Consider the following 27,206-nt stretch of genomic DNA (forward strand, 5'->3'; position numbering starts at 1 on the left):
ACCAGTTTGTCAGCAGTTTGAACGCCGTTTCCTGGGTCCTGCTGAAAACTGCGCAGTGGTGTGTTAGGTAACATATCTTCTCCCATTCCCCGTCTGTGAATGTTTTACCTAGTGTTCGTTCTCATATCCCCATGAATTTCTGCGTCTCCTTCGGGGTTTCCCTCTGTAGCATGGCGTATATGTATGAGATCCCGTGGGGTTGGGGGTCTGGGTCTAGGCATAGCCTCTCAAACGTGGTGTGGGCCCGTGTTCGTGCCGTGCCCCCTGGGAGTGTGTGTGCATAGCTCTGCAGCTGTCTGTACTTAAGTGTCTGGAGGGGGGTGGGAGTGCTACCCTCTAGTAGGGTCGTTAGTGTCTTACATTCAGTCCTGTCCAGGAGGTGGTGTAGTCGAGGCGTCTCGTAGCGAAGCAGGTCCTGGAATGCCTTCGGGTCCATGCCTGGTGGGAAGCTGTCGTTATGTGTCAAGGGCAGGAGGGGGGATGGGTATGGCGCCAGTCCGTACCTTCCCACTGCTGACCTCCAGACGCGCATGGTTGCTGCCGTGCTTGGTGTGCATTGTCTCCCAGTCCATCCCCCTCTCAGCCATGGTAGGGTGGATAGTGGTCTTCCGACCTCTGCCTCCTCTACGTCTTTCCATCTCTTATGTACCCCACCTTTAGTCCACTCCATGATACGTTGGAGGTGGCACGCGTCATAGTATAGGGCAAAGTCTGGCATGGCCAGGCCGCCCCTGTCTTTGGGAAGTGTCAGTGTGGCCATCTTGACTCTCGGCTGTCTCTGATTCCATACATATGTCCCCATTGCCTGTCTTAGCGTGCGGAAGAAGGGCCTGGGGATTGTGATAGGGAGTGCCTGCATGAGGTATAATAGGCGTGGGAGGAGGTTCATTTTTATGACCTGTATTCTGCCGAGCCAGGATATGTGTGGGTAGGCCCAGTTGGAAAGGTCTTTTTGGAACTTGTTCAGTAGGGGGGTGAAGTTCTCCTTGAATAGGTCTTTATCTTTCCTGGTCAGCCATGTGCCCAGGTATTGTATTTTGTTTGCCGCCCATTGGAACGTGTAGCTTTGTTTTAGTGGAGTGGCTCTATGGTCTGGTATGTCGATATTGAGGATCCAAGACTTAGAGAGGTTAATTTTTAAGTTCGATATGTCCCCAAAGACTTAAAAGGCATGCAGGATATTCGGGAGCGAGACCTCCGGGTTGGTGACAAAAAACAAGAGGTCATTGGCGTATGCAGCTACCTTGTGTTGTGTACCCCCCCTCCCGATTCCCCCTATGTCGGCATTGTGGCGTATGTGTGTCAGGAAGGGCTCAAGCGTCAACACAAAGAGCAGGGGGGATAATGGGCATCCCTGCCTGGTGCCGTTACTTATCTGGAATTCAGAAGTTAGGGCTCCGTTTACTATGACGTGGACATTCGGTCCCTTATACAGTGCCTCTACAAAGCCCCTGAAGTGTGGTCCTAGTCCCATGTGTGTTAGTGTGTGAAACATGTAGTTCCAGTCTACCCTGTCGAAGGCCTTCTCTGCGTCCGTGGACAGCAAGAGAACGCCTCCGTCCCCTCCTCTTCTCCCGTGCATGAGAGCCAGTGCTCGCGTCGTGTTATCTCTTGCCTCTCGGCCCGTAATAAAGCCCACCTGATCTGGGTGTATTAGTGTGGGGATGTGTGTTTGGAGGCGTGTTGCTAGTATTTTTGCCAGTAATTTGATGTCGCAATTGATCAGCGAGATGGGTCTATAGTTCCCACAGTGTTCCTTGTTTTTGCCCTCCTTCGGGATGATTGTTATATGTGCGGTCAGTGATTGTTTGGGGAAGTGATGGCCTTCTCTTATCGCCTTTAGGGCGTCTAGGAGTGGGGGATATAGGTGTTCCGCGAACACTTTATAATATCTTAGTGGCAGTCCGTCTGGTCCTGGGCTCTTGCCTTTATTCGTCATTTTGATGGCCTGAGCCAATTCTTCCGCGGTGATGGGCTCGTCTAGTTGGTCTGCTGCTCCAGCGTCTATAGTCGGGAGGGGGTGTGTCGTCAGGTAGTCCTGTATTTTCCGTTTTAGGCTGGCCTTCGCCTTATCTATTTGGGGTTGGGGGAGGTTATATAGATTCGAGTAGTACTCCCGTATTACTTCCAGGAGTTTAGCGGGGAGGCGGTGGATGGTGCCCTGCGCGTCGCGGATTTTGTCTATGTATGTCGTCTGTCTCTTGTGGGCGAGCATCCTGGCCAGCAGCTTACGGCTTTTGTTGCCATGCAGTTGAAAGAAGGCCTTATGTCTAGCTACCTCCCTGTAGTGTTTCCTATGGAGAAGACTGGTCAGGTCTCGTCTCAGTTGCAGTAACGTTGCCTGTTGCGTTTTACTCGGGGTGTGTTTGTCAAGTGCGTCCAGGGTCTCTATTTCTTTAACAAGTTCCTTCAGTCTGCTATCGGTCTGTTTTTTGAGGGTGGCGCCCTGTCGGATGAAATGTCCTCGGATCACACTTTTGTGTGCCTTCCATCTTATAGTCGGTGAGGTGTGTTCAGTTGTGTTTGTCTCAAAGTATTCCCGAAGTGCCTCCCCTATTTCCGCAGTTAAGTCAGGTCTGGTTAAGAGGTAGTCATTCAACCTCCATTTGCTGAGTTTGGGTCTGTATAGGGGGGATGATAGCGTCACGGACACTGGTGCATGGTCTGACCATGTAGCCGCCCCATGTTCCGCGCCCAGAGTCCGGGACAGGTGGTAGTGTGTGGTGAACAGGTAGTCCAGTCTCGTGTATGCACTGTGGGGGTGTGAGAAAAAGGTAAAGTCTCTTTCGTCCGGATGGTGAGCCCTCCAGCAGTCTACCAGTTTATGCCGAGACAGTAGGGCTTTGATCGAGTTCAGGTGTTGTGTCGGGACCCGTGAGGTGCCGGAGGAGGAGTCCCATTGCGGGTCTAGTGCCACGTTGAGGTCACCCCCTACAATGATAACCCCCTCTGCGAAGGCCTGAAGTTTCCTGAGTGTGCGTGCTAGAAATTTGTGTTGCCTGTGGTTGGGGGCGTAGCGGTTTGCTAGTGTATATGTCTGCCCTGCTATAGAACCCATCAAGAAGAGGTATCTACCCTCCCTATCTGTCATCTGTCCCAGTTCGGTGAAAGGTATTTTTTTGTTGATCAGGATAGCTGTGCCTCTGGACTTCCCTGCGTGGTAGTCGCTGTAGTATCCCGTCGGGAAGTGATGGTTGGTCATTTTAGGTCTTGACCCCTCTCTAAAGTGTGTCTCCTGAATTAGGACTATTGAGGCCCGTTTGGCGTAGAAGTCCCTCAGTGCCCCCGAGCGCCTCTCTGGTTTATTGAGGCCTCTGGCATTGATGGAGAGGACAGAGAGGCAGTCCGGTACCAGTGCCATTATGTCTTAGTGTGTGGTTGGTCGTTTCGGGTGGGCTGTCGGTCCCTGTCTGGTCTTGTCTTGGGGGGTGGGTGCGTAGTGGGGTGGGTTGGGGTTGGGGGTCAGGGGGGGTTGCAGGCTGTGCTGAATAAAATGCAAGTGGGTCCGGCCATGTGATGGTGATGGGCGGGAGTTGGAGTTCCATGGTCAGGTCGCCGAGGTCTTCGAATTGACGGACGTTGAAGGGTCCTTTTGGTGTGATGACCTGCAGCCCGGTCGGAAAGTTCCACCGGTATCTGATTCTGTGGGATTGTAAGATCCTGGTAAGAGGCTTCATCGCCCGTCGGTATGCTAATGTGGCTGGTGAAAGGTCCGGGTAGAGCTGGATGGTGACCCCATCAAGTGTGACTTTCTCTGTGCCACGTGCTTTGCGCAGTATGTCCTCCTTGGTTTGAAAGCTGGCTAAGCAGCAAATAATGTCCCTGGGGGGAGCCTCCGGTGGGCCTCTCGGTCGCAATGCTCGGTGGGCACGAACAAATTCTATGGCAGTGGTCGCCGGCCTACCCAGGAGTTTATTGAATAGCTCATGCAGAGTATCCGCTACCGGGGCGGTTTGGTCTGTGTCTTCAGGGATGCCCCTTACTCTAATATTTTGCCGCCGTCCCCGGTTGTCCAGGTCCTCCATGTTTAATGCTAGGTGTCTCATTTGCTCTGTGTGGCAGTGCAAGGTATCAGTGTTCGCCGACTGGGCGGATGTCAGATGATCACAATCCGCTTCTAATTGGGATACCTGAATGTCCTCTCTGAGTGAGTGGAGTTCCGCAGTGATGGAGGCTCTCAGATCCATGTTGGCCTCCTTCAGGTCCTGTCTGGTTGGTAGTGCACGGATCATTTGTACCCAGTCCGTTTGGGGGACCGGGGGAGTTCAGGTCCGTGTCTCTAGTTGTTCGCCACGTGGCGATGTCGGGCGGGAGACGTCGGATGCCTCCATTTCATTTGAGGTCTGGGAGGCCATGTCCGTGGGCCGCGTCAGGTATTGTCTCACCGATGGGGCCGCGGACCCCTTAGTTTTGTCGGCGGGTTTGGGTGTGTGCGTTGCCCGGTGTGTTTTGCCCATTATCTCCGGAGATTAGGTGCTGTGACGAGGGTTTTGTCCGTGCCTGCTGGGGAGCACCGGGCCTACGCTGCCATTTTCCTCGGCCTCCAAGCCACGCCCCCTATAGTCGAAAATATTAATAATTTATGTTGTGTCGAAGAGAATCCCAAATATACCATGATTTAAACATTCTTTTTATTTATTTTTTATACATTGTATTTCTAATATTGTATTTCTATGTTTCTCCAGCATCACTCCTGTCCAAGTTGGACAAACTTGTCCTTGGTAAAAACATCATTGTATTCTTTCCCAAAGGGGCATTCTTTCAAATGGTTTGACAAAGAATCAGTGGTACAGCACCCAGATTCTTTAGGAAACATAAACACTACACTGAGATTTATTATTATTATTATTATTATTATCATCACTATTATTGTCATTTATATAATGCCACTAACTTCTGCAGTACTTATGTCACTTTAACCCTCTATAACTCTTGTCTGATGTTGTGCACCAAATACTTGTGAACACTTGTTATAGGACGGACGGTGATATTAGCAGTTCACTGAATTTCTAATCCTTGTCTTACTGCTTGGAAGCGGTTAGGTTTGTTTGAGGCACTCTTATTAAAATAATGTTTGCACAAGATGCAGCTCTGAGTAGGTTCTACATTGGAGGCTGACCAAGATTTCTTTAGAAGAATTAATTGTCAAACATTTTGTTTGCATTTTCTAAGATAATTATACTTAAAAAAAAAAAAAGAAAATTCTGCAGTGATGTTCATTTTGTTACTTAAAACCTAAAGGCACACTAAAGTTTAAAAAAAATAAAGTTTTAGTCTCCATATACCTTACATTTTCAAAACTTGGTAGTCAGGTGTTAATACATACAGAACAAATTGGTTTACAGCTAAAATCTTAAACAAATAAAACACTACAAATAGCGTTATACAGTTTTTAAAATTGTACATGCTGTGACTATAAATGCATTCACAGGATATAAAGCAAATATGCCTCCCCATGGTGTACAGGGGGGCTACACACTCCCACTTATCCTCTCACATCTCTTTGCTTGGAAACAAGAAATCCACTTGAACACAGGGTACATCTGATGTAGTTAAAATAATCTATTCAGCAATTTTGCATAATAAAAACAGTCCTACACATTTTCTCAAACAATTGCAGACATCCTCTGGGACCATACAGTTAAAAGGATAAAGAAAAACAAACACTGATCAGATGTTATTGTTGGTGCCAGTGTAGTGTAGATGTTAAAGGGACACTATAGTCACCAAAACAAGTTTGGTTAAAGGAAGCAGTTTTAGTTTATAAATCATGCCTCTGCAGTCTCACTGCTCAATTATCTGCCATTTAGAAGTTTAATCACTTTGTTTATGCATCCCTAGTAACACTTCCCTGCAAGTAATCTGCACAGCCTTACTAAACACGTCCTGTAAAGTAAGATCTAAAGTTAAAATTTTCATCATTGCACATTCTGTTTAATTTAGAATTTCTTATCTCTTGCTATGTCAATCGCTTGCTAGACCCTGCATTAACCTCCCGTGTGTGATTAAAGTTCAATTTACAGAGCAGTAGGATAAAAACTTTACATCTGATTAAAAATGAAACCATTGTTTTTTTTTTTTTATGCAGGCTGTGTCAATCACAGCCAGGTTAGGTGTCGCTATTTCTACATAAACAGAAACAAAAGTGATTTAACTTCTAAATAGCAGATAATTGAACAGTGAGACTTCAGAGGCATGACCTATACACCAAAACGCTTCATTAAGCTAAAGTTGTTTTGGTGACTATGGTGTCCTTTTAATGTTTATTGATAACATGGAAGGTAACATTAAGTAATAGTGTAGTGCGTGGTTAGGCAACATTTGGCTATTCAGATGTGGCCTGGGGACTACATCTCCCATAATGTGCAAACTCAAATGATTTTGTTCTGATCCCTTTTTGGATTTTGACTTTTCCACGATGCTCCAGGAGTGTCAGCTGTCACTATTTGCTCTCCTGAGTGGAACACTACCTTTGGGCAGAGATACAACTTCCATAATGTTCTTACAGCCATAACGCTGGCAAAGAGATGTAGTCCACAAAATCTGGTTGAGCAAAAGCTTTGTGTAGCGTGCTGAAGTGAAGTAGGGGATAAAGTGTAGCGTGGGGGATAAGAGGAAGACTTTACTGTAAAGGTAACACTGGGACATATGTGGACACAATATACATGCAATACCTATATAAAGAACAGCGAACCTTGTCTTATGGAAAATTAAAGAGACACTATAGTCCCCAGAATAATTACAGCTAAATGTACTTGTTATACGGAGTATAATCATTCCCTGCAGGCATTTTCATGCAAACAATGCCGCTTCAGAGAAAAGGCAGTGTTTGCCTTACAGCCTAGGGACACCTCCAGTGGCGACTCCTCAGATGGCCACTGGAGGTGCTTCCTGGGGCAGTGCTGCACTGTGTGACTGACATTCAGTGTCTCCACCCTCTGCATGGAGACACTGAAACTTTCCTCTTGCCCCCTTGTCGATTTTAATGCTATGGGAAAGCATTAGATTGGCTGAAATTGTAAAATCATATGATGTCAGCAAGGAACCGGATAGGAAGCTGGGCCAACGACGGAAATAAGGTAAGTTTTATTACTTCTTTTTTTTTTTATTATTATTTATTTAAGAGATTTTGTTTAAGTTGGGGGGGGGGGGGGATTGTACAGAAAAGAAGGGTCACACAGGGGGCAGGCAATTGCAGTGTGCAATACATCTGATATCTCCTTTGTTGACATGTCACATAAGATCACACCATAACATCTGTTTGAGCATTTCACAACATAGCATAGTAGGTTATTATCGGACCCTTCATGACCTGGTGACCGTACGAAATTGGTGTATCGCCACTGTGGTGTATTACCGGGGGGTGGGAGGGCCTGATAAGTGATTAGATTTTTCATTCCCTTGCCCTTCGTATCCATCTGTTCGGGTAGTTCACAGGGTCCTTGTGTGAAATGTCTCTTGTAATGTGGACCCGGCTTACCGGTTAGATTTGGTCGCCTTCCTGTTATTCTTCTTATTGCGTTCTCCAGTGTATTTGTACGCATTAGTCGCTCACCTAATAATTTAGATTACCCACTGTGACTGTTCTGTTCCTGTGCTTCGACCAGAGAGTGTTATATATCCCTATTCTACCAGACAATGCTCGACTCTGTTGCAGATTATGTTCTGTCTCGTATACTGTTATTTACTTTTCCATGTTTCTTTTTAAGATGCTCACCGCGCGCCTCTCTTTGGTGCCCCAATCAGTAGCCCCTAGTATCTGAGAGCTAGTACCACCCCATCAGGCTGGTTAGTGCCACCACTTAGACCATTTTTGAGTGAAGAGCTCACTTGAACACTTTCCTCCGCCCCTCCCCTGTCCCATAGCATTCTTTCCTCCCCTGTCCCCTCGTGTTTTTTCATTTCCCATTCCTCCCCTATCCCATAGTGTTCTTTCCTTCCTCCCCTGTCCCATAGTGTTCTTTCCTCCCCCTCTCTCTCCCAAAGTGTAACTTACCCCTGTCTTGTCTCCCGCGGTACAGGAGATTCAGTCTCCTGTACCCGGCAGGACTGACAGGAAGTGCTTTCTCAGTGAGCACTTCCTTTCAGTTCGGCCAGGTACAGGAAACATAAGTTCCTGTACCGCGGTGTGCACTGCTCCGCTCGGACACGCTACACAGAGTGCCTGGCAGGAGGGAGCGCTGTGCACTCCAATCTAGCGCCCCTTGGGCTGGTGCGCCTTATGGACGCACCGGCCCACCTCATGATCGGTATTACCGGTGATTATCGGGCGATCCCGATGCTTACAAAATATTAAAATCGGAATAACGCCCAATAATATCGGCAAAACCAATAATCGGTCGATCCCTACTCTTTGTGTTATATTTATATTTGTTTGGCGCTCCTTGCCGTATCAGCAGACAACGGACCACAGCTTTATGGGTCAACCTTGTGGTGGCGATTAAAGTGTATTCATAGGGGTTATCATTTAAAAAAAAAAAAAAAAAACTAATTTCCATCCCCCCACTTTGTTCTCTAGAAGCGATTCGTTTAAGCGCCAGGCACCCCTGCCCCTAACTGGGTATAAGGATAGGAACACTGATCTGACCGGTACATGGTCCGACCATGAGATAGTGGCTATCTGCACCTCCTTTAGACTATCTAGGGAGGCAGCGTTTATCAGGCACATATCTATTCTAGAATACTTTGCGTGGACCTTAGAGTAGTAGGTATAGTCTTTCGCTCCTGGGTATAGAGAGTGCCATGTGTCGTGTAGGCCATGGTCTTGCAATAGGTTTGTCAATTTTGTGCTCATGGACCTTCTCCCCTGTGATGGCCCGTCCACCTCTGACATGTCAAGGACGGGATCTAGGACACAATTGAAGTCCCTGCATGTGTTAACACGACCCACCCTTGCTTTCTCAATCCAATTTGGTTTTCATTTGTGGCGTATAGGTTTGCGAAGATCACCTTCACTCCGTTTAGCGAACCCACAAGTATCAACATTCTTCCACCTTATCTTTTAGTTCTTTGTCACAGTCAAAAACCCAGTCCGCTTGGAACAGTATGCTGGAACAGTATGCTGACCCCTTTCATTTGTTGGGGGCATTGGAGTGATTGGTCTGGGGTCTGGGGGCATCTAGTCGAGGCAAAGTTAGGTGGTTTGTGGGCACAGAAGTGCGTCTCCTGTAGGCAGGCCACTGCCGCCTTCGGAGTTTGGAGTTGTTGGAATGTCAGACACCTTTTATGTGGCGTATTAAGGCCATTGACGTTAAAGGATGATATAGTAAACTGTTGTGTCATCTTAGTTGGGATATATGTATTATTCTGTGCCCTCTCTCAGGTACCCTTTCTTCGTGTACGCCATATAACATTACAGTGCTGCTGGGGAAAGGAGACTGGGCTCTCTATTCCCTGCTGGACACTCTGCTGCTGGGGAATGGAGACTAGGCTCCCAATTCCCGGCACATCACTCGGCCGCTGGGGAATGGAGACTGGGCTTCCAATTCCCAAAAAAAATCACGCTGCTGCTGGGGGGCAGGAACAACTACCTCTGCCCCCTGTAATTCAGCCTGCCGCTGGGGAGGGAGGACGCTGCTCTCCTCTCCCTGCACTTTACACTGCCTTCCCGGCATGTCACTCTGCCGCTGGGGAATGGAGACTGGGCTCCCAATTCCCTGCAGGACCAGTGGAGAGATCTCGGTCCCATCTCCACCGGCCACCTGGGGTTCTTCCCAGTAAATCTCCTCAATATCTGCCCAGCTGAATGGGTCTGGACCTGGGTCTCAGCTTCCCTGCTGAGCCTTCTCACTGGAGTGGAACAGATTTTGGTAGCCCTGTTCCAGCTCCATCTCCCGGGTCACCAGGTGGACCAGGTCTTGCTCAATCTTATGAGTGTCGTCCCAGTCATACCTGCTCTCCCTCCACTCAAAGAGATCCTGGAACCGGGCTTGTGTAGCGCTCCCAAACTCAGGCTCTGCAAAAGTCTCCCATAATAAGCCAGGACCATCAAACTCGTCTCCCTCTGGCTTGTCATGCTCGGCTGTCCGGGGTAGGTACTGAGCTTCATACCACCAGAGCGCCTGGTAGGCATCCTCCAGCCACATCTCCCGCCGTATCAGGTACTTCAGATCTTCTACCCACTCTTCCAGGGGCTGCTCTCCCAGGAAAGGCATCCCCAGGGCTAGTCGCTTCTGCTGTCGCTGCTCGTCCTTGGGGAGCCTCTCGTCCCGCAGATATTCCACAATGCCCAGTGCCTGGTACCAGATGCCTTTGCGGACTGCATCTCGGTCATCCATGACACCCTCATCGTACTCCACTGCTGGTTCCATGCTGGTGCTGTCAGGGTCGCTGTACTGAGACATGCGTTGCCCTCAAATTGTACAATCCAAAGAACTGGTGTCTCCTGTAGCTGTCCTTCTGACTGTAGGAATGATCCCACCGCTGCCACCAATTGTAACGGACCGTTTCAGCAGACACGGGGTTAAAATCCGTTTAGGCGATAATCCCCTTTTCAAGGACAGGCACAGCTACTGTAGAATCACAAAACTCACGAATTGGATATCAGTGAATGCACCAAACTCCCGAACTGCATACAAGGGAATAAGGTAGCACTCCAAACTCCCGAACTGGAACCTCACGAATAGCTGCTAGCAGACGAACAGGAAAACCTCCCAAGCGGCTTACACTCCTGGCAATCAGTCTCTATCAGCATACAGTGAATCCCCCCAAGAACGAGACATGGCTCCCTGTTGAGGGTCAAGCAGTGGTCTGTTTATTGAGGGCTACCTGCCCCTGTATTTATGCAGGTCTCCCACCTGGTGGACACTCCCCTAGGGGACCAGGTGGAAGACAAGTACCAATTACAGACATACAGCAGTAAAACATCCCCACAATGCATCCTGGCTTCCTCCCCTCTGCCCTGGAGATAATCGAGAAGTAATTCAATTATCTCCCAGGACAAAGGCAAAAACTCCATTACACACATGGGGACACAGAAACAGCAAACACTTTAAAATACATAAAGTCACCTTTTACACATAAAACATGGACATGTCACATATTCCCAGATAGCTCAGGTCTGAGTGCACATTATTAGGTGAATGGCACGCAGACCACACGAATACAGTTTAATTGCCATGGAGCCAAAGTCTTTAATTCCACGAACAGGCTCCATGGCATGGCTATCTGGGTTAAAACATTCCCATAAAATGAACTACCGAAGTTCCAGGTGTTTGCTAAATTGTCCCGAATAGGAACCAGGGGGCTGGAGGCTCAGCGGTGCCTGCACGTAAATGTGTCCGCTTCTAGTGCATGAAAGCCGGGCAGAAAAGCGCTGGCTGCCCGGGGAGCTCCAGAACACCGCCATCGTGTGGCGGCTAGGTGTAACCGCGACCACCCAGTAACAATCAATTAAGCTGCGGTTAACCGCAGCTACTGGGTGGTCAATTGGCGGCACACGATCGTTAAGCCACGGTTAACCGCGGCTTCAGGGAGGTCGATAGGAGGCACACGCCAGCTTCTGGGTGGCCAATTAACGGCGCCGGCCGGCTTCCCACGGCTCTGGGGAGGCTGATAGAAGGCTGTTTTGTTCGGTAGATAGAATGTACCGAAAGGCTGTGCAGAAAGGAAGAAATAAATCTTTCTGCACAGTAAAATGAACGCTTTAACTGCCGGTCCATAATCCAAAGGCAGCATGCAGGCAACCAGGCTGCTCCAATGCAATGTGGCGAGATTGGTCTCGTCACATCTATAAAAAACATAAACCAAAGTATTTACAATTCAAAATTCTTTCCAGCATGTTCATGAGATCAGTCCCAAGGGACCTTTCCCTCGGTTGTGAAACCTTTTTAGGTCCTGCAGGTACAACCGTACGGGGGCGGGGAGTTATGAATAGGTAGAGATGGTTATGGCCTAGTCATAATACCAGGCATAATACCAGGCGAGTGGGAAGAGAGTGGCTTTATCATTTACGTATATTTTTATTATTTATTTATTTTTTGTTTGGTTCCGTATGTGGGTAAATGGCGCCCCCCAGTAGATTTTCCACCGGTGTTGTTGGGTGTGTGAAGCTTTATTCAATTAAACCCTCCCTGGGTCCTACCCTAGAGGAAATATGAAACATAAACAGTTTATGGCATTTACTCACACACTTCTCCAATCTTATGGTAAATATGCATCTCAAACAATCCCAGGTGTGGTCTTTTTATTTGAGTCCCAAGGAAGCCGTTTTCCATGGTCACCTCCTGTTTCTCTTTAGCTTCTGGTCAGTCTATTTGGTCTTGCAGGCTTTTGTCTACTCAGTGGTTATTTTCCTTGGCAATGAGTTCGGCGTGAGATTAGGCCCCTGTTTGCGAAGTCCCCCAAGAGCAAAGAAGTTTGAGGCCTTCCTCTGGATCGTCCACTTTTATCTTGGAGCCGTTTCTCTATATTAATAATTTTGGAAGGAAGCCCAATTTGAGGATATTTTGTGGTTCCTGAGGCTTTTCGTGATGTTGATAAATTCCCTCCTGCGCGTGATGGGCGAGAGATCTGCATACAGTGAGATGTGAGCGTATGTTTCTGGCATGGAGTTTGTCTTTCGTTGGACCGTCAAGATCGCTTCTCTTACATGGTAGTAGTGTAAGTGTGTGACTATGTCTCTTGGGACATCATGCGCCAAGTTTCTGAGTTTTGGCACCCTGTGTGCTCTATCCATGAGCAACGCTTTTGCATCCGCAGAGGGCAGAATCGCCTTGAACACGTCTGTTAAGTATTGTGGGATAGCGTTTGCTAGCATTGTCTCTGGGACGTCTCGCATGCGTATATTATTGCGACGGAAGCGATCCTCCAGGTCCGCCAGCTTCTCCTGGAATTGCTTGTTGCTTGCTTCCATCATCTGGATCTTGTCCACCAATTCATTATTTGCTAGGCATCATTCAACTGTCTTCTCCTCTAAGGCCGCTGTTCGGGTGCCCAGCGCATGCAGATCTTTGAGGATATCTTCCGTTATGGACTTAAAGTCCTCTTTCAGAGTGTCCCTCAGATCAGCCAATCTCTACACTAGCCTTTGTTCAGACACAGATATATCCTCAGCATGGAGGGTCAGTGACTCAGAGTCATTGCCTACTTCTGACATGTGTGCAGGGAAACTGTGCCCGCCGCCATCTTGTCCCAGTCTCACCTGTGTCGGAAGAAGTCGTGGCCCCTTGGTGTTTTTGGCAGAGCCATCGTATGCACACGTGTTTGGGGCACTGCTCCTGCGTTTTCCACCTCCGGTGGACCTGTGTTGCCAATTTGTTTAGCCGCAATAGGCCGTTCCGTCTCGGAGCTTTTGTAGAAAAGGCAGTGTTTATATTGCTGCCTAGTAACACCTCTAGTGGCAGTCAGTTAGATGACAACTAGAGGTGCTTCGTAGTCCATGTTCCATATAAAGATGCATTGGTTCAATGCATCTCTATGAGGAGATAATGATTGGCACACGGCATTTTGCCATGCATGCACAATAGCCTTCCAAGATGATCTCAACCGTGGAAACGGAGCCAGGCGGGGTCAGCCATGGCGAAACAAGCACAACGTGGGGAAAAAAAATTGTAAAATCACCTTTTTACTGCACAGAGAGGGAGCTGGTCACTGCCACTTCAACGCTATAACACATATGAATACGTGTGTGTTTGTATAGATAGATAGATCAGGGATTATTCACTAAACTGAGAATTGTGGATTATTTGATGGGATTTTAGGTGATTGTAGTCCAAAATAGCTGAGCTGAAAAATGTCACCTCACCAGGTGTAGTTATTTATAGCAAAAAAAAATATTAAATTCAATAGGATTAGGAGAGAATGAAAACAAACTGTTCATTATTTTGTGTTGTAAATAAAAGAAGTAACATCATGCAGTACAGCCGTTAGATCGCAAGCTCTCCACATTAGTGGCAACCCCCAATAGTTAGTCTATAGAATGAGAGCTTATAAAAAAAAAAAAAATAATAATTTAACTCCAGGTAGGATATTATTCCACAGGCAAAATAGAGAGAACAATGCTGAACGATGATATATTCTAATTAATGGCCCCATTAAAGAAACACTATAGCATTATAAATAAAACAAAAAAAACTGTATTCCTAATGATATAGTATCCCTGTCTCTACTTGTATTAAAGTTCCCCATGTGTGCATTTTTTTTTAAATTTATTTGCCTTTTTCAAGTGCCGAGGCTCCCTCAGTGTTGCTCACCTCTCCACCTCTTTTGGCGTCACGGAGGAGGCATGGTCTTCTTCTTGATGGTACAATCCAATGCTCCTCACAGAAGAGCATTGTGGACTTATGCGCATGTGTGGCGAGCTCAGCGCGCAAATTTAAACTTCCCCATAGGAAAGCATTGACTCAATGCTTCCCTAGGTGGGCTTCATGACTGTGTTTTACTCGGTCAGTCAGTGGAAGCACATCTAGTGGCTGTCATGCTGAGTGGACTTAACTCTGAGACAGTCTAAGAAACATTGCAGGGTTAAAATGACAGGGCCACTGCACACAGACTACTTAATTGAGATTATAGTGTCCCTTTAAATAAGCTGTATTGCACTCCTAAAAGATAAATAAAACATCAAGTTTTACATAGGAGCATAATGTGTGCAACGAAGAATAAGAGTAGAGGGTGGGGAGTATTTTTTTTCATTTAAGGTTGTGGGTGGAGAGAATAAACACCTGTAGCCAGGTAAGAATAGAGTAACGGTGAATTATGTTGTGCGAATCACAAAATCAATGATAAACAAAAGACAAATCAATGTTCTACTGAAAAGAAAACTTAGCAAGATAAAACAAAAGTTAGAAGGTAGGAGCTATAGCTGGTTCACGTAATAAAAAAGAAACTTTTTCCTGGATCACACGTTGGTGTCTTGCGAGGTGCAGATGATACATGATTAGTAGGGTGGGTCGAATATGAGACTAGATGAGGCAGCAGAGATTTTGAACTTTATAGTCTCTGTGGCATGAGTAATAAGATCAGTGTCAATTTTATCATCAGTCATAAAAAAGTGACTCATTATGCACCATAACCACTTCAGTGTGCTGTAGTGATTATAGTGCGAGTAAGCCCGTGGCAACCTCCAGCAGTAATGGAGTCAGTGTTTTTTGAATGGTTTAGCAAGTTCTTCTGTGTTACTAATACAGTGAATGTTCCTATTCTACTTTAGTAATATATTGAGAGTATTAGTGATTTCCATGAGAGTATTAGTGAAAAACTGTAGGTGCCCTTAGGACCCAACTTAGTATTCAGAAAGAGTTTGACATCTCTCTGTCGGTCAGAGCCAAGGGGTTTCTGCAGTGGCGCACATACAGGGGTCGCAGCTTCGACCGGGCCAGTCACTCCAGGTGGACCGGCCGCCCTGCGGACCCCTGCGACCGGGTGCTCGCCACCATGTGTTCCGGCCCGTGTGGTAAAACAGCCGGGGCTGCACGGGCCACCCGATGGCTATGGATTTCCAGGGGGCCCGGTCAGCGCTGCAACGCTTTAACAGTGCGACCGGGCCCCCTGAGATGACATCCGATGCTGGGAGGAAGTGACTGCCCTGGTCACTCCTCCCAGCTATCAGACAGAGCCGTGCGGGAGGAAGAGAGGAGGGAGTAAGACTGGGAACTCTGACTCCCATCAGGCTGAACCACAACTGGACACCAGGGAAGTCACCCTCCTGCATCTAAAAGGTAGGAAACAGGAGAGTGACTAAAATATTTTGTATGTGTGTGTTTGTTTGTATGTATGTTTGTGTGTGTGTGTGTGTGTACAGTAGCGTACATACAGGGGTCGCAGCTGCGACCGGGCCCGTCATTTCAGTAATGAAAAAACAAGTGTATATTTCCTGTTTAAATACTTCAACATAATTATTAATGTCAGTGTGTTTTAATGATAAGGTACAATCTGGTCTATATTATGTCTAGGTTTTGGTATTCTTGCTGACATTTTAATCTACATACTTATACGGCTTAGAGTATTTCAGGTACGTAAATGCTGACATTTGTATAGTTGAATGGCAGATTAAAATATTTGTTTGCGGCATCTTCGCACTTAAATTTGGATTTGGACAAGGCCTTTACTTTATAAAGCATTGGTGCTGGCCGATGATTACATTATCCATGCTATTTATTACATAGAATTTGTCAACCTTGATACTCTGGTTTATGCCGCACATCATTTAAATGAAATATATTTGGAGACTTTATTTGGGTTTCATGCTTTTCAACGCAAGTCATTATTACCTTTCCGTTCTGTTATAATCTATTTCCCAGGAAATGTCACTGCGGCTAATGAGTTCATTTTGTGAATTTAGAGACTTACAAATCTTGTCTAATGTGCTCCTGTTGATTAAAGGGAGCAAAAAAACATACATTATTTTAAATACAGTTTTACTTCTGGGCTTGCTTCATATATCAAAAATGCCAACAAACGGTTATTTTGCCTTGTTGCATTGCCATATTAAAGATTCATTTCAGACCGAAAGCGTAGCTTGGATTAGAAGAGCGATGGTAGAAAGATAAATATAAGCATTATTCTGGAGAAACGCGCATTATGCATTTTTTTCTAAGCATCTGAATGATTTAATTACTTTTTCTTTATAGTAAAACACGACTTGACAACATTATTTCAATATTTTTATTACTAGGTACGCTTGTAATCAGAACAGTTTTATCTGTCTTTTTATTGCTATGAGAATTGCATCAGCTTTTGAAAATGTCATACTACTGTGTGAATTTCAGCCAAACAGATCTTAAAGAGACAGTTATAAAACTTAATATTTATTATGTTTGATTTACTAACCTCCAAGCAAACCCCTTTCTCCTTCTGCTCTGTATTGTGGTTTGCCCAGCTCCTGTGTGTCTGAACAGAGGCTAGGAAGTTACCATAGCAACGACATCGCATGTGCTGTGGTTGCTATGCATGGAGAGCAGGAGGACCGACTGTGGGAGGTATTTTCTTTTAAATAATTGGGAGAGAACAGATTACTGTTCATCCCATTGTACCCTCCCGTGGCCAGCACTTGGGGATATTTAGTCAAAATAAATGCCCCTATTACTTATTTAAATGTGCACCCAAACGATGTCCACACGAGCCCGCACTATCTGCAGGCAAGTAGTTTGGATTTTTACGATCCAGATTTCTGCTATCTGGCAGTGTTCGGTCCGGCTGAAATCCTGACCAGATTCAGGCCCATTCAGGTCCAGATTTTGCATTCCAAATGGTCTTGTACACAGCTGGATTGTTTTGCATCATTCGGTGCGGTACCATTCAAGAGCGAGGATGTCAATATGGACCCAGAGAGTTCGAGAGAGAGAGTGAAAAACAAGATTGATAGGGTTATCCACTAATGTGAGAATTGTTGGTATTTGGAAGTAAAGTTCCAATTTAAAGGGACACTATAGTCACCACAACAGCTTAATGTAGTTGTTCTGGTGAGTATAATCATTGCCTTCAGGCATTTTCATGCAAACAATACCTTTTCAGAGAAAAAGGTCATGTTTACATTGCCCCCAGGGAGACCTCCAAGTGGCCACTCCTCAGATGACCACTGGAGATGCTTCCTAGGGCAGTGCTGCACATTAGGCAGCACTGCCATTCAGCGTCTCCACGCTCTGCATGGGGACGCTGAATTTTCCTCATAGAGATGCATTGATTCGATGCATCTCTATGAATAAGTGCTGATTGGCCAAAATGGCGTTTGGCCACACCCCCACCCCCACCTCCTTGCCGATTTTAGCCAAACTAATTCTTTCCCTATGGGGGGGAAGCCACCTAAATGGTGTGTTTATCACTATATGGTCAGGAATACATTTTTGTGTTCCTGAGACTATAGTGTTCCTTTAAGGCTATAACCGCTGAAATGGAAAATAAAAATCTAATTCTTTATACTAAAACAAACTCGGTAAGTGCATCTATTTTACATAGGGCGTGTGAGCACTGTGGGTGTGTCCAGTACTGCGAGAAACATTGGATTAAATGCACTGGATTGACGGAACACAGCAATTGCTCTGCTTGACATGTTAATAGAGCTCGATTGACTATCGCTGAAAACCCGATGCATTCTTCATCTCTCCAGCCTTGTTCATAAGAGCTTTTCTGGGAAGCTCAAACCCTACCTGAGTAGAATGCTCTCCCCAGCTGTTCCCACCTCCTATAACCTCCGATCCAGTACTAGCATGATATTTAGCATACTACAATACAAAAATAAAGTGTCTCAATCCTCATTTTCCCACAGAGCACTGCAATTATAGAATAACTTCAGGGATACAATCACATTTTCATTCAATCTAAAATCCTGTAGTGAAATGTATGCTCTTAATACACTTTTATTCCCTTTTGTTCGACTGTCTGTACACCCCAGTTCGTTTACCGAACCAACTCTTTGTGATCCCCTTGTTCGCACCTTTTAGGTACCGACCACCCCTGGATGTTAACCACAAATTGGTTATTAGTTCAAGTGCTTTCCCTGTGTGGCCACTGTTCGTGTAACCAAACACATGTGTTCAAATAATTGGTTGCCATTTTGTCTCCCGAACACGGGCAGCGCTACATGGTCTTCGACAACGTGGAACTGTTTTCGGCTGCACGACCCCACGAACACCCAGTAAACTGGTACCGTTGCCCATCCAACTTCCCGAACAGTTATGAGAACGGCTTTCAGGAGGCAGAAACTACCGACCAGGGGGAGCATTCGTATCCTAACAGCGAGGGGGAGCATTCATCGTTGTTCGCGCGAGAACCCCCAAAAGATGGACGGTCGTTGCCTTGTTTTCTCTGAAACTGTTTTGGGGCATCACCGTGTGCGCCTGCCTTCTCCCTTTCTCAGTGAACTGAACTAGAGCTCAATGGGGAAACATAGCAAAGCTCTGATCGAGTGTGCATGCGCACACTTACGGTTCCAGCACAAAGGCTTCTTAATGAGAAGCCTCTGATTGGAGGGCATGCAGGAAAAAAATAATATTTTCTTTGTGGGTATATCAACAAAAATGTGAAAAAAAAATCAGTGCAATGCTTCCTTTTAACATTTAGTTAAACAGAGGGATTTGGGCAAAACAAAGTGCAATTATTTTATTATTTTTTTTGTAAGCTCTGTGTTTTATAATAAAGGTTAGTATTAGTTAATGATTTCCACTGATTCAAGTAAAAAAAAATGATTTTATTTTTTTTTTATTTTGAGCTTTGCTGAAACCATGTCTCCCTGGTTTAGGAGCAAGAGGAAGAAGTTTAATACTTTTTATTTTTTATGGTTTTATAACTCTGTATTTCCTGACATTTCCTTTTGATAAAACGACATTCATTTCTCACAAAGCCTGCTAAACAGCAGTAACCAACTTAAAACACGATGCAGCCCACACTGCACCCTTATTTTGTCAGTTTGTAAGTGTTCCTCAGCAGGGAAAATGTGTTTTGTTTTTTTTTTTGTTTTTTTTTTTAACTTGTTTTATTTTTTGCTTTGTTATTGAGTGTGCTCAGCTAAACTGGTAAATGTAATGTTACCTCTGTTTGTGGCAGACAAGGAAACGAAGGATATCTTTTCAGTAAATGGGTTAACTGGTTTGATGACATTTTCATGTATACTGGTAGCTGAACGTCTTAACCCCTTGAAGATTTAATGTTACCTTTTCTCTGTCTGGTCCCCAAAGATCTTATGATGTTCTGCTGAATTAGCCCTGGCATCTTAATTAACCAGATAATTACATTTAGGATCTATAAAGGTACAGTCCGAGCACCAAAACCACTGTATCTTAATGTTGTGATTTTAGTACATATATACAGTTTATTTTCTCCGACAGTATTTCTAAGAAACTGCAGTGTTTACTTTTACATGTCTGAGAACACACTAGAGCAGGCAACCAATGGCACATGCATGGCAGTCGAGGTGCCTTTGCATGGCACTCAGTGCTGCTGGAGACAAACAAGCTTTGGCCAATCAGGAATCCCAGTCAGACTTCAGACATCTGCTAGTGCACACCGAACAGTGATTTTAGATGGTGTGGGGCAATCCTCAGTTTACGCATTGCATTGCATTGTCTTAGAGGAAGTTATTTCAGATCGCTTCTTAGCAGCACATGTGAACGGCAATTCACAGTGGAGTAGAGCAGTCCGCAGCAGCTATCTGTAATACTCTCTGGGAAAAATTATTTGGAACAACCGCAGGTGAATGAAGAGATTTGATACTGTCACTTTAAGAAAATATAGTTTATTAACCCCTTAAGGACACATGACGTGTGACATGTCATGATTCCCTTTTATTCCAGACGTTTGGTCCTTAAGGGGTTAAAGAACACTATAGTCAACATATAAAAGCAAGAAAGACAGGCCCCCTAGCCTTCTTTCTTGCTTTTATATTAAAGGATCACTATAGGGTCAGGAACAAAAACATGTGCTTCTCGTGCCTCCATAAATATAGCAAAATCTTACTGTATTCAAGCCTCAAGCTGTAGATCTATCTGCATGCTGTTTGCCTGAGAAAAACAAACTGTCTGCTGACATCATCAGAAGTGGTAGCCTGATCCAATCACAATGCTTCCCCATAGAATTGGCTGAGACTGACAAGGAGGCAGATCAAGAGCAGAGCCAGCATGATTCAAACACAGCTTTGGCCAATCAGCATCTCCTCATAGAGATGAATTGAATCAATTAATCTCTATGAGGAAAGTTCAGTGTCTGCATGCAGAGGGAGGAGATACTGAATGTTTGGATGCATTTTAGGCAGCCATGATCCAGGAAGGATCTCTAACAGCTATCTGAGGAGTGGCCAGTGAAGTTATCACTAGGCTGTAATGTAAACACTGCATTTTCTCTGAAAAGACCGTGTTTACCAGGGCCGGACTGGCCCACCGGGATACCGGGAAATTTCCTGGTGGGCCGCGGCACCTGGGGGCTGCGCATATAGATGCCACCGGGCGGCTGGTCCGGTGGCACACTCAAAGGGGGCCGGCCGCGTTCCAGGCTGGAGCCGCTGGGCCGGGTGGCAGCCTCGCTGGTCCGGCGGCAATTCTGTCACTGATGATGCTGAGGGGGGAGGAGTATGTCTCCCTCGCGGTTCCCACAATCCCCAGCACATTATGCTGTATCAGTATGATGCTGTGCTGGGGATTGTGGGAACCGCGAGGGAGCATGGTAGACATGCTCCTCTCCCCTCAGCATCATCAGTGACAGAAGTGCCACCGGACCGGCGAGGCTGCCAACCGGCCCGGCAGCTCCAGCCTGGAACGTGGCCGGCCCCCCTGACTTCTCTAGGTAAATGGGGATGGGGAATGAAACAGAGAGGGGAATAGAGAGATGGTGGAGGGAGGAGGGAGAGACCCAGGGAAAGTGGGGAGGAAGGAGAGACCCAGGGAAAGTGGGGAGGAAGAGAGGTGTGGAGGAGGGACAGACACAGGGAAAGGGGGGGAGGAAGAGAGGTGTGGAGGAGGGAGAGACAGGGAAAGGGGGAGGAAGAGAGGTGTGGAGGAGGGAGAGACACAGGGAAAGGGTGGAGGAAGAGAGGTGTGGAGGAGGGAGAGACACAGGGGAAGGGGGGAGGAAGAGAGGTGTGGAGGAGGGAGAGACACAGGGAAAGGGGGAGGAAGAGAGGTGTGGAGGAGGGAGAGACACGTGGAAAGGGGGGAGGAAGAGAGGTGTGGAGGAGGGAGAGACACAGGGAAAGGGGGGAGGAAGAGAGGTGTGGAGGAGGGAGAGACACATGGAAAGGGGGAGGAAGAGAGGTGTGGAGGAGGGAGAGACACAGGGAAAGGGGGAGGAAGAGAGGTGTGGAGGAGGGAGAGACACGTGGAAAGGGGGGAGGAAGAGAGGTGTGGAGGAGGGAGAGACACAGGGAAAGGGGGGAGGAAGAGAGGTGTGGAGGAGGGAGAGACACATGGAAAGGGGGAGGAAGAGAGGTGTGGAGGAGGGAGAGACACAGGGAAAGGGGGAGGAAGAGAGGTGTGGAGGAGGGAGAGACACAGGGAAAGGGGGGAGGAAAAGAGGTGTGGAGGAGGGAGAGACACAGGGAAAGTGGGGAGGAAGAGAGGTGTGGAGGAGGGAGAGACAAAGAGGGAGAAATGAGAGAGACACACAAGGGAGGGGGAGAAAGAGGCAGAGGGGGGAGAGAGACTGGGAAGGAGAGGGGAGACATTGACACAGAGGAGCAGTGAGGGGGAGAAAGAAACATACAGAGTGACTGGGGGGGAGACAAAAAGGCACACAGAGGGGCTGGAGATAAAGAGACACACATAGGGGCTGTATATATCACTGGTGGATGGGGGGGCAACAAGGCTTTCCCCTGCCGGCCGATCTCCCTCCCCGTTCCGCAGGCACCGTGTGGGCAGCTGGCAGGGGAGGCAGGAAGAGCGGACCCGGGGAGCTCTAGCAACTCCCCTGGGTCCTTCTCGCGCAAGCACAGAGCGTTGCCGCAGTTAGTACGGCAACGCTCCGGCTCTCATGAGGGTGAACTCTAGCCCTGGAGCTACGGGCTAGAGTTCACTCTCACCACTGCGACCACAAGGGATTCACATCTGCTTAAAATAAATCTGCACTTTTGTTTATTTTGAAGCCTATGAGTGCGCTTTTTATGTTAATTAATTTATCTGTTCTAACACTGTATCTGCACACTATGCTGGCGCGACGCATTATGGGGCTGGTAAATATTTTCCAGGGCTGCTTTTAATTCCCAGTCCTGCCCTGGTGTTTACAGAAAAAAGCCTGAAGCTAATGATTCTACTCACCAGAACAAATTCAATAAGCTGTAGTTGTTCGGGTGACTATAGTGTCCCTTTAACTTCCCCTTTATAAAAAATATTTTTGAGTTCTTATTATAGATAAAACTTACCTCCTTTCCAGCGCCGAGATCCTTGTCAGGCCGTGCCCCCTTATTCGTCAAAATGACATAGTAGCAGGGCTCAATCAGACGCTTCTCTTAGAGTAGCGTCATAGCGATCTGGTGCGCATGCTTGGCTTTGCGCTGCACCAATCGCGTTCTTCATAGAGCAGCATTGAATACCACCCTATGAATAAACACTGAGCGCTCTACCGCGCATGTGCGCGGTATGTGCGTTCACGAGCTAAGCTGACTGACAACTCAGCTCGCTGTCTATGCCCGCCCCCCTCCTACTGCAACCCTCCTATCTATCTATCTATTTCTTTCTATCTATTTCTATCTTTCTCTATCTAGCTATCTCTCACTCACCCACACTCACTAAGCCACACTCACTCTCGCACCCACACTCACTTACTCACACTCACTCTCTCACCCACCTACTCATAGTGTACCACCTACAAGCACCCACACTCACTTACTCACACTCACTCTCTCACCCACCTACTCATAGTGTACCCACCTACACTCACTCTCTCAGCCACCCACTCATAGTGCTTGTTCCCCCCCTTCCCCTGTCCCATAGTGTTCTTTTCTCCTGCCTCCCCTGTCCCATAGGGAGGCAGACGTGCAGACAGGCAGCTAGCTGAGTTCCAGGTGGGTGGCGAGGGAGCGCTGATTTGTGAGCTCTCCCTGCTCAACTCCCTCGCACGCCGCAGTTTGATGCCGGGAACCGGAATGTGACATCATATTTTAGCTCCCGGTATCACTCTGCGACGCGCGAGAAAGCTGAGCATCGAGAGCTCAGAAATCAGCGCTCCCTCGCTGCCCGCCTGGAGCTCAGCTAGCTTCCTGCCCAGAGGCTAACTAGGTATTTGCCTGGGATTTTTTTGCCGCCCCCTGGAAAGTGCCGCCCAAGGCAAATGCCTTGTTTGCCTCTTGCTAAAACCAGCGTTGCTTGGATGTATGAACATATACACGTACACTGCCACCTACACATAATGAAAAAGATACACACTGACACACACAAAGATACATCACATTTTGACACAGATACACCTACACCCACATTCAGATACAGATACACAAAGATGCATCACATTCTGACACAGATACACCTACACCCACATTCAGATACACAAAGATGCATCACATTCTGACACAGATACACCTACACCCACATTCAGATACAGATACACAAAGATGCATCACATTCTGACACACACAGACAAATACACATGTCATAATTTACATATTTTAACAACCCCTCTTTCCCTTACTTTTGGGTTTCCAAGTCAGGCTGGGTCTGATGGGAGTTTTGTCCAGGCTTCTAACCCTTCCTTTCTTTGCCTCCCTATTTGGCTCTCTCTTTTAGCTGGGAGGATGTGACCTAAACTTACTTCCTCCTAGTAATACCGATATGACAAACCCTATAGTGCACTGCCGACTGAGCCACTGATCAGAGACTTCCATTGGGTGTCTGTGTCCCTAAGTTTGAGGGCCACCCAATAGGCCCCCAAGCTTGCAGGTGCAGCCAATGCCGCAGGAATTCCACCAGTGTATGTGTGTAGATACCATGTGACACCGCTATGCCTCCCATGATGCTCTAAGAATTGATTGATTCATCTCATAATGTTCAATACATGAATCCCTGGTGTCTTATTAAAATATTGTTTACTTCTTAATTGAAAAATATTCCGTTCTTATTGAAGTCTGCCTGATATTTAATATCTCAGTCGGTTTCATTTGAGAAATCTTCACTTTAATGGACCGGTCAGCTTTCCTAGAGGAGTCCGTAAATAATTCTCCTAAACCAATTTTTATTACCGCGTATCCAGAGTAACTCTAAATCAGTGCACTACAAAGACTATTGCTCAGTAATATTTATTAGATTTTAATACTTTATGGATTCCGGTTCACCTTGCTTTCTACATGAATTTCAGCCCACCCAAGGTTGCACACTTTATTATACCATTGTAAATTTGTATAGTAAAAATTACTTTTTATCCATAAATTAGAAAAATAATTCAGCCCTCCTTCGCAACCCATAGCTTTGACTCTTTTCTGCACTGACAGAGAAAATAAACATAATATTGGATGTGACACTTAAAGTGATACAGTAAAGAAAAGGTCACTTGTATTATTTTATTCCATAGAGATCTGAAATAAAATAAGCAGAACATTACTCTATATAGACTATAAAAATGATAGACCTTGAAAATGACAGTATATAATGCAAGATCAATAAGGAATAATAAAAAAAAAAAAAAGTATTCAAAGGAACTGATTAAAACATCAAATCTTAATTTCTGCTATAGAAAAGTGTCTAAATGAATATTCAGGCCCCATTTTGCATGCAACGTTGCAAAATAACTACTCATTACTCCAGTACTCAAGACAGATCTGCAAGATAGGAAGAATGACGATCTGTTTTAAATGAAGTTTAAATCTCAGAAATTTACAGTTGAACAATTTAAATCATTTGAATACGTAGCGGCTCGGAATGTCGCAGGGTGGCGAATGATAATTCTTCACGTCTACCAAACTCTTACAGAAGAAAATAAATTTCTAGAAAATTTCACAGAACTAAGTACAGGTTTATTCACTGAACTCTGAATTGTAGCAAATTAAAATTGAAAAAAAAAAATAGAAAACTTGAGGCCAAAGTATCTTGAAAAACTCATGTACTGTTAGAACTTAAATTCATACATTTTTGAATGGTTAGTAAATAAAGGAATTAATTGAGTGGAGTTTCCTGGTAATGGGGCAAACCGTATTGCTGTTGTAGATGAGCCCCAAACTGATCATTCCGCCTGTATATAGGCAATTTAGGAAATATGATTTGTGTAGTCGTATACCAGTGAAATGAAATTCAGCAACTGTATATTGTCTGTCAATAATTATAATATTAAAGGATTAATTTAGAGGAACGCTACAGCATCGGAATAAATACAAGTATTATTAATGTTCGAGTTCTGATTAAGATCCAACACGAGTCCTCTTCAATATCTGTTGCGTACCTGTAATCCAGCGAGGAGTCTCCTAGTCCCTGCTCCACTACTCTTTTGTGAGATCATCATTCGTGATGATCTCTTGGATAGTCCATGTCATGGAAAAGCACAGGCGTCAAGTGGTGCATGCACAGCTATTGCGGCACAGTTCCAGTAAATTGCTTGTCATAGCGAAGCATTGAATCCAGTGCATGTCTGTGAGTAGCGCCTGCGTCTGCTTTGAACGAGTGCTCAAAATTGGTGGAGAGAATCCTCCAGCTTGTCTAGTTAACAGGTGGCATGTTGCAACTTTTGAGCCTTTTTTTAATAAAAAAAAAAATAAAATTAAAAATAAGAGTGTTTACGGGGACCTGCTCATTCTTTAAGCAATTCAGCAAGCTGGAGGGTTCCTTGCATAGTTACATAGTTGAAAAAAGACTTGCGTCCATCAAGTTTAGTCTTTCTCACATATGGTTTTGCTGTTGATCCAAAAGAAGGCAAAAACCTGAAGCACTTCCAATTTCACAACAAACTAGGAAATAATTCTTCTTGACCCCAAAATAGCAGTCAGATATCTCCTTGGGTCAAGCGATTACCCCACTAATTAGATGTCATTAATGTATTTCATTTCCTATTATTTGTATAATGACGTTACAGAGTGCCAACTTGTTACATACTACAGTATGCTATGAAATGTACATGTATATGACTTTGTAAGATGACATGTAACATGGTGAGCCTATGTGGATATGTGAAATTTCTGCATTTAGCTGTACGTAACTGAGGATCATAGGAAGTTGTTGTACAATTCCTAACTCTATAATGCTGGCAAACAGTAAAAATAAGTTCAAGTTACAGGTAAATAATGCATATGGACTTAAAGTGCGATTTTCTTTTTGCTTTAATTTGAGGCTATTCGCATTCAAATTATAAGAAGGGTTTAGGAATTACAGAAACTGCAATAATTACCATTGTAGGGTTAAGGGACATGAGACATTGCACCCAGACCACTTCAAATATTTCTGGACCTAACTATATGTATATATAATATACATATTTATTTTTTTCTTTTCTTATTTTTACTTTTCTATGATATGAATTTGCAGTTTGGAAAGTTTTTATGGCTGTTCTCCAATGTATAAGTTGAAGATTATGCATCTCATTTGATTTTGTTATAAGAAACAGTGCTGAGCTCAGCAGGACCGTGCAAGACTGCAGTACATAATTTGTAGAGATAATATTTTAACAAGCAGCGCATGTGGATCTTCATTATTCAAGTGTGAGTTAATTGTGTGTGTAAAGATGTTCTCATTTACAATAGCTTATAGCGGGTTCTAGGGTTTTAGATTTTCATTTGTTTTTTAAATGCCACTGGCGAAATAAAGCTGGCTGGGCCAGGCATCCTAATTAAACATTTTAGATCCTATTGTTTAGCAAAAGAATGAGATTCG

At 45.5% G+C, this 27,206-nt stretch overlaps 1 protein-coding gene across 2 annotated transcripts in view; it reads left to right on the forward strand.

Moving 5' to 3' along the window:
- SAMD12 (sterile alpha motif domain containing 12) overlaps positions 1-27,206 on the forward strand; it is a 362,311-nt gene that overhangs the window by 13,812 nt on the left and 321,293 nt on the right. The window lies entirely within an intron of this gene.

Source organism: Pelobates fuscus, chromosome 4, assembly GCF_036172605.1.
Source record: "Pelobates fuscus isolate aPelFus1 chromosome 4, aPelFus1.pri, whole genome shotgun sequence".
Taxonomy (NCBI): Eukaryota; Metazoa; Chordata; class Amphibia; order Anura; family Pelobatidae; genus Pelobates; species Pelobates fuscus.